Here is a 15172-nt window from a genome sequence, read left to right as displayed (position 1 = left end):
GGAACATGCTTGTAAACAAGCTTTAAAAAATACATACATACATACATACATACATACATACATACATACATACATACATACATACATACATACATACATACATACATACATACATACATACATACATACATACATACATACATACATACTTGTTTTACCCAAGGGCATGTCTTTAACTGCAAAGCCAACTTTCCCCAATCCTTCCTCTTTTCTACCTTTCTCTTGGGTCCGCATATATCTTAATGTCGTAGTCGGCCTGGGTACCGCAGTTCGTAGAGTGCTGGCCTTCTGGCCCGTTGTTGCGGGTTCGATCTCGGCATTTAAGTGTACCTAAATTCGACAGGCTCATGTCAGTAGAACTCCTGCAGGACAAAATTCCGGCACACCGGCGACGCTGGTATTAACTCGACAGTTGAGAGGGTCGTTAAATACAACGTACTTTTTGCTTAATGTCGTCTATCATCTGATATCTTCTTCTGCCTCGAATTCTTCTCCCGTTCACCATTCCTTTCAGTGCCATTCCTTCATTCATGAAATGCAATTTCAAATTTACTCAGTTTGAGTGGCTACCAATTCATGAAGAATTTTGGAATTTAAATGGCACAGATGATCAGCTTTTAACCAAAGATAGATGGTGAAAAATGGCAAGTTTGTTAGGCATACTTTCTTGCAACACTCGATTTGCCTGAATCGTTCATACATGAAATGCTGTATGTATAAAAGGAATGAACATTATATAATTTCAAGAGATCAAAGAGGACAGCACAAACCAGCTTGGCTAAGTCAGATGCTGTAATGGAAGGAATTACATTTCATATTAAAGATTTTCCAAAAATAATATCACATTATGCCTGAAAATATTCAGAGAAAGTGTACTTGTCTCATTAGTTAAATCGTAGGAAAATGTTCAAACTGTACGTTGAAAAATGTGAAAATGATGGCATAACTACTGAAGGGAATAATTTTTTATCGAAATATATTCACAACATAGAATTTAACTTGCCCTTCCATTTGCCTAAAATTATTTGTGCGATACATGCTACAGATTTTCTCATATGAATGCCACAGACAACGAAATTCACCGTCAAGATCAGGATGCTCAGAATGAACAGAAATGTTTAGCGAGGGCTAGAAAAGACAACATTGAGGCGGAAGCTGCAACTGGAAAATCCATTTAGCTGAATTTGATCTGGAGACTGTCTGCTACTATCACAAAACAGATGCTAAAGCATTATTTTATGGGCGAAGATTTGCTGTATACAACTTAACTGTATACTATACAACTTCTGTAGAGAAGTCGCATGCTATTTGGAGTGAAAAAACTGCCAAACGTGGATCTGCAGAAGTTGCTTCATGTCTTTTTAATTTCCTACAAAAAATGCAGATGGTAAGGAATGGAATTCCTTTTCCAACACATGCGGTGGACAAACCAGAAATGTAAATATGTCTGTTATGTTTCTGCATGCTGTTGGGCATCTTGACATTCCTTTAATCAATGATATGTCCTTTGAGTCAGGCCACAAATAGAGTACAACTCGGATCATGTCTCATTACAGAAAAGAACAAAATAATTTCATATCGAGATGATTCACTATTGTCAGAATGACGAACAAAAAATACCACATAATTGAAATTCAACATGTACCGAATTTTTCAGAACTGAGGCGCCACATGAGAAAGGACAGAAAAGTTTTCAGTGATGTAAATAATGTCAATTGGCTCAAGATGGCCTGGTTTCAGTATAGGAAAGAAGATTTAGAACGCACTTATTTTAAATACAGCAACAGGACTTCACAAGAATTTGAGTTTAGAAGAATACTAATTCGCAGAACTAAATCAAGAATGCGAGTTTCTTTCACGCTTCAGCCTTTGTTTTCTCTCCAGCTCCTATTCAGAAACAAAAACTTAAAGATCTTCTGGATCTACGCAATATGAGGATTATTCCTGATCAGTATCATCACAATTCTATAAGTAATTAATAAATGATATTACAGCAGGAAAGAAGCGAAAGTTAATGATGGTGATAATGATGATGATAATCTGCATTGTGATGCACTTGGAGAGCTATGATAAGTAGAGAAATCCGGTTAAGAAAGCCAGCTATAACGGCTAGTAGGGGGACCATCGTGCTAATCACACGATACCTCTATTCTAGTTAGATTCCACCTCTGCTTAAACATCTGTGCTTGAGGCCAGCAGCTGGTGGTCGGTCTGGACCCTTAAAGTGCTGTAGCGCTACGAATTATATTATTGTTATTATTATTATTATTATTATTATTATTATTATCATTATCACTGAGGACTATTCCTTCTTCAGTATAACAATTTTTTACTATTGTTTCAGTAATACAGGCTTGTGTAAATGTCATTGCACTTTGTTATGGTAAATTATGGTATATTGCCATCAGTTTAGTATTTTAAGTATTTTGGCATATTATCCAGCACCTTGCTAATCAATATTAGGAGAAAGACTTATAAAACTGTTTGTTTCACAATAATTAGATGTAATTACACAATAATATATAAATACTTCAGTGCATTGTTTCTATTGTCATTAATATTAAAATCAAATGTAACTTGCTAAAAGAACAATTTATTTAAAGTCAAAACAACGTATCTACAACACAGTCTTTTTTTTCTTATGTAACACTTAGCTTAAGGCTACTTTTCAATAAAACCCTCCAACGTTTTGGCTCATATACCTCCTCTCCCAAATGTTTCAGTAGATTCCTCACAACCGTACAATATACTATCTATCTTCCTGTGTACAGTATTTCCGGAAAAGTTTTTCACGATTCCTGTACCACGAAAATGTAACTCCAGGTGCCAACATGTTCTTCTCATGGAGTCTAGAGCCTAGTAATTCACTTTTCTCTTTGGTGAGTCCTAATTCCCTTACCAAATCATTCAGTTCGGGTTGGGTAAATTTTTTTGGTGAATTGTCAAATTCGTCTGGATCAGAAGACATCTCAGTATCTGCATTCGGGGAACTGCTTTCAGATTCACTGTCATCCACGTTTGCTGGTACTGTAGGTATAGGTAAGCCCATGAGGAACAGGCCTCAAAGCTGATTGAAGATTTGGATACTAAATGATTTCTTGTTTTCCTTGTTGTAACCATACATATACAAAAATAACAACAGCTAGGGGGCACCTCGATTTAATGTATAGTGAATACTGCGCGGCAATAAAAATCGAAAAGTTGAAATAGCGACAAAACTAGACGTGATACATAAAAAATGAAATCATTTTCGGACTCAGGGCATCGGTTTCCATACGAATTACCAACTTTCTTTTTTACCGCAGAACAGTTGTTCCCTAGTGTAATAGAGTAGATGTATGTACATATCAGCCAGAACCTCAATCAGAGGTATATGTTTTATATTAATATTGTGAATATTGGTATAATTTAAACGTATTAATTTGCTTTTTGAGAGAGAAAAAATATATGCACTATTTGTTTTAAATTCGTAGTGTTCTTACAGTGTAAAAATTAAAACCAAAGGAGATGGTTCAATCGTAACGCCCTGGACTTACAATCGGGAGATCTCGGGTTCGACCTCCCTGTGTCGCCTAATCTGATAGTTTTTTTTTTTTTTTTTTGTTTTCCTTGACTGAATATAACTAGTTTTTAGTTAAATAAAAGCGAATGCCGGATTGGACCGCCATTACCAAGAAATAATAGACACAGTACAGCAGCAACAACCCTTCTCTACACTAAACTAGACACAGTTGCGATATGACCTAGGAGTTGATATGGCTATAAAGAACTAGGACTTAAATAAATGGTATATTGTGAAACTAGTCTAAAAAGTTATACTTTATTACATGAGTCAATGTTTAGGACTCTATTATCGTGTTTCATAAGATATTTTTATACAACATTATAAAATAATTAATAAAGAAAAAACATCAAATTTGATATAATGGTCTATGAAGAATAATTTGCTATGACAGCAGTGCTGTATTAAATATTATAGCATTAAAAAATCGTTTAATAATAGGGGTCTATTCATTTTATGGTACTAATCATTCCGTCATATCAGAAGTCGTAACGACTTTTTATATGGCAATACTCGTTTTTTACGACATTGGTACAGAAATGTGGCATATTGTGTACGATTTTCACTGACAATAAAGACTGTTTATAATGCTGGTGTACAAAAAAAAATTATTGCAGCCCAGAAAGAGTGATCTGTGTCGTTGGATTTTGAAAGCGAGATTCGTAAAATCATCATCGCCTTCCTAAAAGGTTATAGTCCTATAAGAACTGTTACGATATACAAAAGTTTTAGCCCCATCTCTTCAGAGGACGTCCTTGTGAACTATTGTCTCGAGGTTTATAATTCGAGGAATACGTGTTCTGGACATTTGGTGGGTATGTTGGTGCCAGTTATCTTGATTTGTAAAATTTGAACATTCATTTATTAATTTTTATCTCAAACTGCCTCAGTCAACCTGGGTAGTACTGTAATATCTTATTGGGTCATTCCATACAAAATTTTAAAACTTGTAACGTCAAGTTCTGGATTTTTTCAATATTCTAGTAAATGAATGTCATAATAATAAATAGTTAAATGGCCTAATATGAACTTCATATCTCCAATGGTTGAAAAGTAATGAAGTGTGAAATATTCGGGGACTGTTATTAAAAATATTATTAAAATGACATGCTTCATTGTATCAACGTAAAAATTGTATCAACGTAAAAATTGTGCCAATACAATGATGACTCTATATATTTAAACTTACTTCTGAGTTATTATGGATTTTTACTTCGAGCATGTATTAAAACTTACAATAAAATAAAGATATGTTAATATTTTAAAATCGAATATTTTTTTACCATGCTCTATTTTTTACGGTGAGATAAACAATTTCTTAATCTATTACAGAAATTTTATGATGGAGAATCTAATACTTTGGGAAATATTAAATAAACCAGATTTGCAAATGTTGTCATTAAGGATCAAAGTCGCGTGCAGTGTATTACGTCACGCGCTCATACCAGATACCCACACGCGTGTTTAGCGATCAATATGACAAATGCCAGATGTTGCGACATCCGCTCAACGGTACGCTAATAGATTTCACGTGAGTGTTTTTTTCCTGTTATAATCTCAGCGCAACTTTTTCCCTTAAGTTTAGAGGGTGATTCTGTTCTGTTCTGTCATTGTAACTTTTTCCCTTCAGTTTAGACGGCGATTTTGATCTGTTCTGTCATTGTAAGTTGTAAGTGTTCAATATGTCTAAATTAAAGACGAAAAGTTGGAGTCATCTGTGGTGTTGCAACACTTTTGGACTTTAAAAACATTCGTCACAAGTGTGTAAAAGAAAAGTCACAAGTAGCATGTGTAAAAAGGTCCCGCATTTAGTGGTAGGTGATGCTATTTGAAAATACTTTTGCCATAAGATTTCAAAAATTGAAATAATTAGTGAAGTTGCTGGGACTGAAAGTAAGGTCGACAAATCAACAAGCGAAAAAGAATGTTTACAAACAGAGGCGGGAAATTCAACAAGTGAAGAAGCATATGCTCCTGAATGTAAGGAACTATAAATGTATCTATCAGAAATCTATCAGAAATATTGACGTCATTGTTACAGAGAAGTTTAGTACAAGGAATGGACGACAACTGACAGGGCCAATATGATTTTAGTGAAAAGTGACTGTGTAAATTTCATTAATAACTTCATTGGTTGGCTTAAAAAATTCAAGATACTGTACACAACTTCATTGCAAATTCCCAAGGAAATTACTGAAAGTAGCTGAAAAATGAAATAAAGCCAGGTGAGTTCATTATCATTGGTGATTTTTCAGAGAATTACAGTTTCATTATTCAGCATGTTACACAATGCCATCACTGTAATACCTCTCAAGCAACAATACACCCAGTCACAGTATATTACAGAAATTCAGTTTGTGGTAATTTAGAGAACTTTTGGTTTACAGTAATTTCGGAATGCTTTGTTCACGATAGTGCAACTGTTCATGTTTTTGAAGGAAAATGATAGGACATCTTAAACAAATACATACCGAAATATCTCATATATGATTTCAGTGATGACGCAGCTAGCGAATACAAGAACGAAAAAACTCCGTCAATCTACTCATTCATGAACATGATTTTCAAATACCTGCGGAGTGGCATTTCTTTGGAACTAGTCACGGTAAAGGGCCCAGTGACAGTGTAAGGGGTACAATGAAGCGACTCGCTGAAAAGCCAGGACCTCTAATTTAAACTCCTAAAGGACTGTATAATTGGTTAAAATTCAATATATAGGATATCATTGTGTCATTCACATTCATTGAAAAACATGAAGAAGTAGTTACAAAATCTAAATCCTCAAAGATTTGCCGACCTCAAGACTGTTCCCGGAACAAGAAGTGTTCACTGTGTGGTTCCAGTTAGTGGAAAATTAGCAATAAAATCCTATTCTGCTTCATCAGAAGTACCGAAACTAGTTGAAATCAGACGTGTGACGCGCACCGGTCGTCAACGCGGAAACGCTTCTGCAGTGACCAGCAGCAGTGATAGCGCATGGCGCAGCGGCATAGATCACCCTTTACACGGCGAGTTGTTTTAATTTATAACTTCTTTATATTTGAAGATCCCACTATGAAAATTTGACAGCCCAATGAAAATGCTCAGTAAATTGTCATTTCCTTTTTTTATGTAAATTGAAATATTCAATTTTAAGTAATGGCGTTTTTTAAGATATATTTTTGAATTTCTTTAAACACAATTCTCAGAGCTGCACTGAATTATAGTATCTTAAAAACCTATTTTGTAGGCTATCTAACGATATCTTTGAAAAAAATGTTGTAATAATTCATATGGTCAGAAAAGAAATTTAAAATAGAGCTGTGCGCTCAAATAAAAATATTTTAACTGCCCATTACATTTAAACGGTAGCTGTCGCAAACATAATTTTGTACATGATTAATATAGGGTGTTTAAAAAACACGGGGCATAATTCCAGGTATGTATTTCCCACATGTAGACAATCAAAATAGTTCATTACAACATGTGTCCGAAAATGCTTCATTTCCGAGTTATGGCCTTCACAACATTGAAATTGACCGGAACGTTTTTCTTTCCGCAGGTCGTTGTCATTACAGAAGATGTTCAAAATATCCACCTCCTGCTTTAATATAGGGAAGACCAGGTAACTTGATACCCTAAGGGTGAAACCTAACCATTTTTCCCCCATTACTACAAATGCTAGTGGATTATGGTGATTTTCTAGTTTGAAGGTTGAATTTTCTTTTGCCAACTTCGTTTCGAATTTCGATACTGACAAATACTATAAATGGTAGTGATTTTGTAACTGGTATGTTGGCAGCTGAGGCAAATATCGACAATATTTGCCGGTACTGGAGTTCCATGAAATTAAAATTGTACTAGATTTCTCAGCCGGTTACTGGAAGATAGTGAAATTCGAACTTATTAATAATTAATTAATATTAGTATTAATATTAATACATAATAGTTATTTTATGTGTTACGTTGTGGTTATAATTCAAGAATAGTCAGATAAGTACGAATAAATATAATATACTTGGGGGTGATAATGCACGTGGGTAATGGATAGAAATATTATTTCAAATTTTAATGAATTTCTTTCGTGTTTAGATTTTTATTACTAAGTCAAAAAAATGAAATAGTGTTGCAGTGACTCCTTCAAGGAAGAAAATGTGTGGCATTCAGAGTACGCTTCAGAAATCTGTAGTTCACGTGTATAATGAGTTGAAGAAAGAAGATAATGAAGAAGGAATTATGCTAACGGAGACAGCAATTACAACCAGAATAGGAAAATTATTAGGAGTAAGTATTCTTGAACATACATTTCAAAGTGGTATTCAGTTTTAGGAGTTTGCACTAATAATTTCATGATTGTGGTCAAACAAAACAAATTTTTAAGTTAGGCCTAGATGTTTAATCAAGTCAGTGATTTTCATATTGCCAAACTAAATACATTTAAGATACTGTAATACTGCAGTAGGTGATAGCTTAAATACATTTACAAATTAGACGAACAAATAATCAAACAGCACGAAAGTAAATTTCCAGTTTTCTCTTTTAGTATTAAATTAACCGTTCAGATCACAATTTACATGCCACATCGGCCGAAGAAAATACAAGTCATATTGTAATTATTAACTTGATATTGCAGTAAATATTACATGAATGTTGGCCTGTTATGGTGCTTAAAAATAATTCAGTTTTATATAATAACTATATAACATACTCTATAAAGCATAGGAACGTTGACTCTGGCTGAATAATTTATTCATGACTGGTCTAAGTAATATTAAATATGGTGTTTCTTCAGAAAAGCCACCCCACCCAAAGTACTTGTTAAGATATAACACTCGAGAGGACGAGGACGCACTACTGGGAAACTAACCATTTCTCTTCGTCATGGACCTCTCGCATGTTATATTGGTAATTAGTAACAAGTTTGAGGGAGGGACTACAACAATGCATTAGAATATACAGGTAAGTGTCAAAGGATTTTTGTGCTGAAAGTATTTGTGGCTGTGCACTAAAACCACGTGTTCATCACTATGTAAATATCACAGAAATCAATTAAACAAAATAAAATTATGCCTTCTTTGATGTAGCTTTTCTGGAGAATTACCTAAATATTAGCCTACTTAAACCTATCGTAGACCCAACCTAACATATTGATCATTTTCTATTCATATAGCTGCAAATGTTGGTATCATGCATGAATTTTATGATATAACAATTTTTAGAAGTGTTATGTTATTGTTTGTTATTACAGCTTGGCTTTACTACAGCCACGAATGTGAGAAATTCACAGCAGGGGACCCCACTTGTGACACCAGGAAAACATAGACTACGTAAACATCCAGTGACTGATGCTGATGATTTTACGAAAGATGCAATTGCGAGATTTATTTATGACAAGTTACATAAAGATAGGTAAGTTACAGGAATTATTGTGTTGATTTATGCAATGTAATTCTGATATTAGTCATATGTATAAAAATATGGCATAATTTTCATTTACTGTTACAGGGTAAGTACTAACAGCAGCAAAAGTTCTGGAACATATGAATGATGATTATGAAACATATTTATTTAGAGTATCCTTATCATCGGTGAAAAAATTTTTGAAAGAGATGAAATTTCTATGGAGCAAAGGGGATCCTTATACACATGTACGAGAAAGTGATGTTATTCGTTTTTAAGAGAATATATAAGAAATGTGGAGCGTGAGAACCCTAAACCCGTAGTATTCTTGGATGAGACTTGGATTTTTATGAATGGTAAATTTCAATGTATTGTGAGACATTGAGTGATTGAATTTTTTACTAACAAATAGGTTAACACTTATGTTGAATATGAAATTGCAATTAATATAGGCTACTAGTAATGAATTCAAGTGGGAACAACATGTTTTGCAATTAATAGTTTCATATTATAACTAGAGGTTAGTTATAAAATTCTTGAACGGTTTTCCTGTCTTTAAAATGTTTGTGTCTCTTAGAGTGTCAATGTGAATTGCTTGTCTCTCTCTGTTTTTTTAAGTAGGATCACCCACTTATTCATGAAATAAATCAGGTGAAGTTTCCAGTGACATGAATGGTGTTATTCATAGACCAACAAATGAGGGTGGAAGATTAGATGCCGGAACGAAAGGTGGATTTATACTCGGTAAGTTATATTGATTTATATTTTACATAAATTTGGCAAGAGTAATTTTTTAAATCAGGGTACAAAAATATAAAAATTGGTGACTAAATAAAAACGTGGGAAAGCCTTTCACCAAAGAGGATCTCATGTCATGTTATGTTATGTTATGTTTTATTTTCTTTATTTAAATGCTGTGAATTCATGTGACGTAATTATATGCCCAGGTATAATTTTTATTGCAGGTGCTGATTTAATTTTTTCATGCAATTGAAAGAAAAGTCAGGACTACCATAGTGCTATGAATAGCCCTGTAGTTGAGAAGTGGGTGCAAACACAGTTGTTGACCTGAGAACATTAGGGCAATGCGTTATTGTCATGGATAGTGCTGCATATCATAGCAGACTTGTGAAAAATCAGCCAACAACAAAATGGAGGAAAGAACAGCTACTGGTGATTGCAACTGAATATAATAGATTTGTTGTACTAAATGATAAGAGTTGATGGTGTGAAATCACCTTTTGATATTATATTTCAATATTAATTTCCATACTTTGCAGTTATTATTATTATTATTATTATTATTATTATTATTATTATCATCATTACTACTACTACTACTACTACTACTACTACTACTACTACTACTACTATTGCAACCGTTTCTCTTATTTCTCATAATTAGGCATACTTATAGATGCTACTTTTTTCTTTCAGGTGAAATTGAATCTACATAAGAATCCTAAAACAACAGAGCCTTGCCAATTACTGTTCTGAAGCGGCCTTGTCTTATGTGTTGTGTCTATATACAATTAATTCTTTCAGTTTTTTTCCCCCCCTTTAATCTAATGAAGTTGTTGGTTGATTGATACCAAGGGTTCAGCAGTTGATGTCATTTGTTATCTTGCACTCCAATATTTAACCAGATGATTGAAAGCTGTGTAAAGTTAAACAGTCAAGACAATGATCCATATCTTCATTGAGATTTCAGAAATGGCATGGGGAGATTCTGAAATATCAGTTCTTTGTAAATATTTGAGACAATCATGGCCTGTGATAATATGAGTACTGCCACTGTAGATTTTCATAGAAGTTCAGTTATTAAATTAGGTGTATTATTTTTACTATGTATTGTACTATATTTTTGTTTCGCTTAATTGATGAATTATATATGCTGTAAATTCAATAGTAGACTGTAGGCCTATAGCTTAACTGACGAATTGTATGTGCTATAAATTAAATAGTAGGCTGTATACCACAAGTGATGAATTGTTTATGCTTGTGATGTGAAGTAATTTGCATGATATTTATTATCAATTTCTGTATATTTCAACTGATTGAATTGTTTATACTTTTAAATTGAATTAACTTGCTTGCTATGTATTATATTTTATAGCTTAACTGATGAATAATTGTTTAGGTTTGTCAATTTAATAATCTGAGTGCCATGTACTTCATATTTTTAGTGGAGCCACCAATGTAGCTTAGTTGGTAGACTCGTTGGCCTGCAAATTCAGAGCTGCACTCGAGGGTAGTTTGGATCCTCCATTTGGTCTGATTAGTTGGTTTCTTCTGAGGATTTTCCTCCATCGTGGAGCAGATGCCGGATGGCCTATTGCAATTTTTTCATTTGCTTTAGAATCATTCCGATTTTTGTTACCACATTGTCATGTTCTGATCTTGTTATTCTTTTAACAGTGTGGTAAGATGCAGGTATAGATAACCTTACAGTAATTTTGCTACCTTTCAACTACCTCATTACCTCCCACTCCATAAAGTTCATGGATCCACAGAAGTACCAGTCGTCGATGTAATTCGACCATTTTGCTTAAAATATTAAAACACTGTAAAATATTGAGATTTCATGCTGTTACGTCCAATACTGCAGCAAGAATATCTGATTTTGAGTCTGATAGTATGACAGCCTTCTCAGATTTATGAAGTTGATACTGGAGATTTTGTAAGCTTAAAAGTGTATCTAAATTTTCACTATCAAAATTAGTCAGTGTTTGAAGTTAGTTAGTTAATTAGTTAGTTAGTTAGCTAGTTAGTTAGTTAGTGGCATTTAAAAAGGGCGCGTCAGCTACTATGGCTATTTGCACCCTTATCTAAAATCTTTCACTAAACACAAACACAATACAATAACCAGAAAGTTTAAAAAACTAAAAAGCATTGTCACGGTTAAAATGGGGCAAACAAGTGTTTGAATATAATTCCCTGTAAAAGGGAATATACTGGTATTGTACTACAACACCACTACATCTATGGCTTGGTAAACAGGATCCATCTATAAAAAATACTGTATGTAGTCACTCACTGACCAGATCATTTATCGTTTCTAATGATTTTTAAAATGTCTGGAGAAGTATCACATTTCTTAACATCATCTGTTAAAGTTAACTTATATACTATTCATTTTGAAATAACTTGGGATTGTGTTTTATTAGTAAAGTTTCCCTTGATTGAGCAAGTTTGAGTTCTCCAAGTAGAGTCAAAAAGTCTGTTGGGATTTTGGCTCAGTTTATTAATATTTGTGGACTGTGATTTTTTGTTCTAGACAACCATATTATCTGCAAATGATGAGATTATCATAAGACCTATTTCTTTAGTTAGACCATCGACATTAATATTGGAAAATGTATTCCTGAAAACAACAATGTGGGAAGCCCAGATGAATCTGTCTCTATTTACATATTTGTGACAATGAATCAAATAATCAAGTCACTGACCCAATGTAACACTTTATCATGGACACCCTAAGTTTGCAATTTCTTAAGTGATTTATATTTACAGAGCCATATGATCCTTGAAAATAAATTAAAATTGCTAAGGTGTTTTGTTTTCTGTTTAAAATATCTTTAATATCTTGACTAAAATTTAAAATCTGTCCATTTGTTGAATGTAATTTTCTAAAGTCAACTCAATAAGATGAAAGTTAGTTACTAGATTCCAGGAACCAATTCAATCTATGAAATCATCTCTTCCATAATTTTGGCTATCATACTGGTAAGTGGTATCTGTCGATAACTCGAAAAGATATTAGTTGAATAATTGCTTTTCAAAATTGATGTTATGATAGATTTTCTCCAGACAGATATTGTATTTTAGTTGAGATTACAAGATAAAAGTAGTGAGTTTGCTTGTTTGCCAACATATTTAAGAAAATCAGCATGTGTATTTTCTGGACTTGGAGATGTTTTGGGTCTTATGTTATTAAATGAATAGTAATATTCAGTTCTTGATTAAATATTGTTATATAAAGTAGATTGTAGATTTAATATTTCTTTCAGTTTTTCCTTAATAGTCTGACGTACACAGATAAAACTAACACCCACACCACCAACTAATCTAATAGAAATTAAAATATAATTAAATGTAGAAAAAGTAATTAAAATTATAAATACACGTAATAAACCATACCCCCTAATTTCAACAATATACTATTTTATTCCCTTTTATAGCTTGTAGATAATTATTAATTATAGTTATTACTTATTAGCATAATATTTATTGAACTTATTGGCTATTTCACTTCGTTTGAAAGATGTTATTGTGTACAAAAAGCATTTTTTGATGATCGTTTCATGCTGTATGTTGTGTATAAATCTATGATTTCTGGCCATCTGTTCTGTGTAATCCATCTTTTGTATAGAATTAATAAAATACTCTTTTGGTAGTAATTATTTTATTAATTGAGTATTTAATTTACACCAGCTCACATTTCTTGAATCATTTGTTTTTTCTTATTTAAATTTAGGACACAAGAGCCAAAAAGAGACTTCACAGTCATGTATCATACATGTTTTCAATGACAGACGTGGAGTTCCATAAATAATAAGTGTAAGTGTAACATTATTAAGCAATTTACAAACAAATGAAATCTTTAAAAAGGTATCTAGAAGTGAAATTACTTATGGCTTTTAAGGACCAAAATTATTTTTGTAAGTTGATTTATTATTATTTCAGTTTTAGCCTAGTTGTATTATCCATTTCCTTACTAATTTCAAAAGATAATCAGAAGTTCATTCGAATTCCAACCAAAAGTCAATTGGTTATTAATTTATCTACCTTTAGGAAGTACAGTATATGTACGCTGGAATCTTTGAAGTGAAGTGACAATAATTTAATTGGTCTTGGAACAGATTTGATTCTTGAATATTATATACTATACTTTGTTGTATATTTACGTCTAGTAACCTATTAATGCTAATACTAATAATAATGTAAAGGAATAAAAGAATAGAACATAGCAATACATTTCTCATTATTATTGAAACTATTTAGAATAACCTTCCAACATTAAAGTAAAGTACGGTGAGTAAAGAAGTCATTCAGTACATAGGATCGTGATTTTACTACATGTGGTGATATTTGGTAACAGTTGGCAACACTGACAAGGCGGAAATATTTGCTGTTTGGGAACTGAACTTACGTGATATTCACTATACAGACCTCACATCGATGTCTCATTGACCTGCGAACACGTATGTCCTCAGAATATGCCACAATTCGATTCCGAAGGGATTCCAAATCAGGCACCGGAGACGAATAAACCAATGATTTTAAATGGCCCCACAAGTAGAAATCGAGAGGGTTCAGATCAGGTGAGCGTGGAGGCCAAGCAATTGGGCCACCTCTACCTATCCATCGATCAGGAAACCTTCGATCCAAGTACCGGCGAGCCGTACGACTGAAGTGTGCAGGAGCGCCATCATGCAAGAAGTGAATGTGTTGACGATTGATCAGTGGAGTGTCTTCTAAAACATGAGGTATGGTGTTTTCCAGGAAGTTTGTGTACGCCTGCCCCGTAAGTCTGTTTACAAGTACATGCGGTCCAACTAATCGATCACCAATGATACCGGCCCACATGATGAGGGAGAACCGCACCTGGTGATGAGATGGAACAGCTGCACGTGAGTTTTCATACGCCCATACGTGCTGATTGTGGAAATCTGTTATGCCATCTCGTGTGAACTGTGCTTCATCTGTAAATAATACTAAGGCAGGAAAGTTCGGATTTACACCACCCTTCTGCATGAACCACTGACAGAACCTAACTCGTGCAGGGTAATCTGCTGGTGACAGGGCCTGTACACGTTGCAAATGATAAGGATACAATTGATACTCTTTCAACAGTCTCCAGACAGTCGTATGAGGAACATTGACTTGCAACGCTACCCTTCGTGTGCTGATAGAAGGAGTCATGTTCACAGCCTCCAGAATCTCCTCCTGTACTTCTGAAGTTGTAGATCTTGGTCGTCCCCTTCCCAAACCAGGAGAGTTAAATTCTCCATTCTCGCACAGACGGTAACGGAGACGTACAAATGTATTCCGATCTGGACATTGTCGCTGTGGGTACCTCTCCTGGTACAAACGACGAGCCAGCGCAGCATTGCCGTCCGCCTTACCGTACATGAAGTGTATTTCTGCCAGCTCTTGATTTGAATACGTGTCGCACAGTCTAACGCCTACACAACACTGAATGTAACCTTCGCCTCGGAATGAACTGTC

At 34.0% G+C, this 15172-nt stretch overlaps 1 long non-coding RNA gene across 1 annotated transcript; it reads left to right on the top strand.

Moving 5' to 3' along the window:
- The first annotated feature begins 9024 nt into the window (after positions 1 to 9024).
- Positions 9025 to 12985, top strand: LOC138699712 (uncharacterized). The gene is made up of 4 exons (XR_011332063.1): positions 9025 to 9297; positions 9560 to 9685; positions 9907 to 10114; positions 10379 to 12985. It is a non-coding gene; the product is annotated as an uncharacterized lncRNA (long non-coding RNA).
- Positions 12986 to 15172: the final 2187 nt, after the last annotated feature.

This window comes from Periplaneta americana, chromosome 1 (genome assembly GCF_040183065.1).
Source record: "Periplaneta americana isolate PAMFEO1 chromosome 1, P.americana_PAMFEO1_priV1, whole genome shotgun sequence".
Lineage (NCBI taxonomy): Eukaryota > Metazoa > Arthropoda > Insecta > Blattodea > Blattidae > Periplaneta > Periplaneta americana.
Note: the sequence above shows the minus strand (reverse complement) of the source record. Positions and strands in the feature narration are given on the sequence as shown.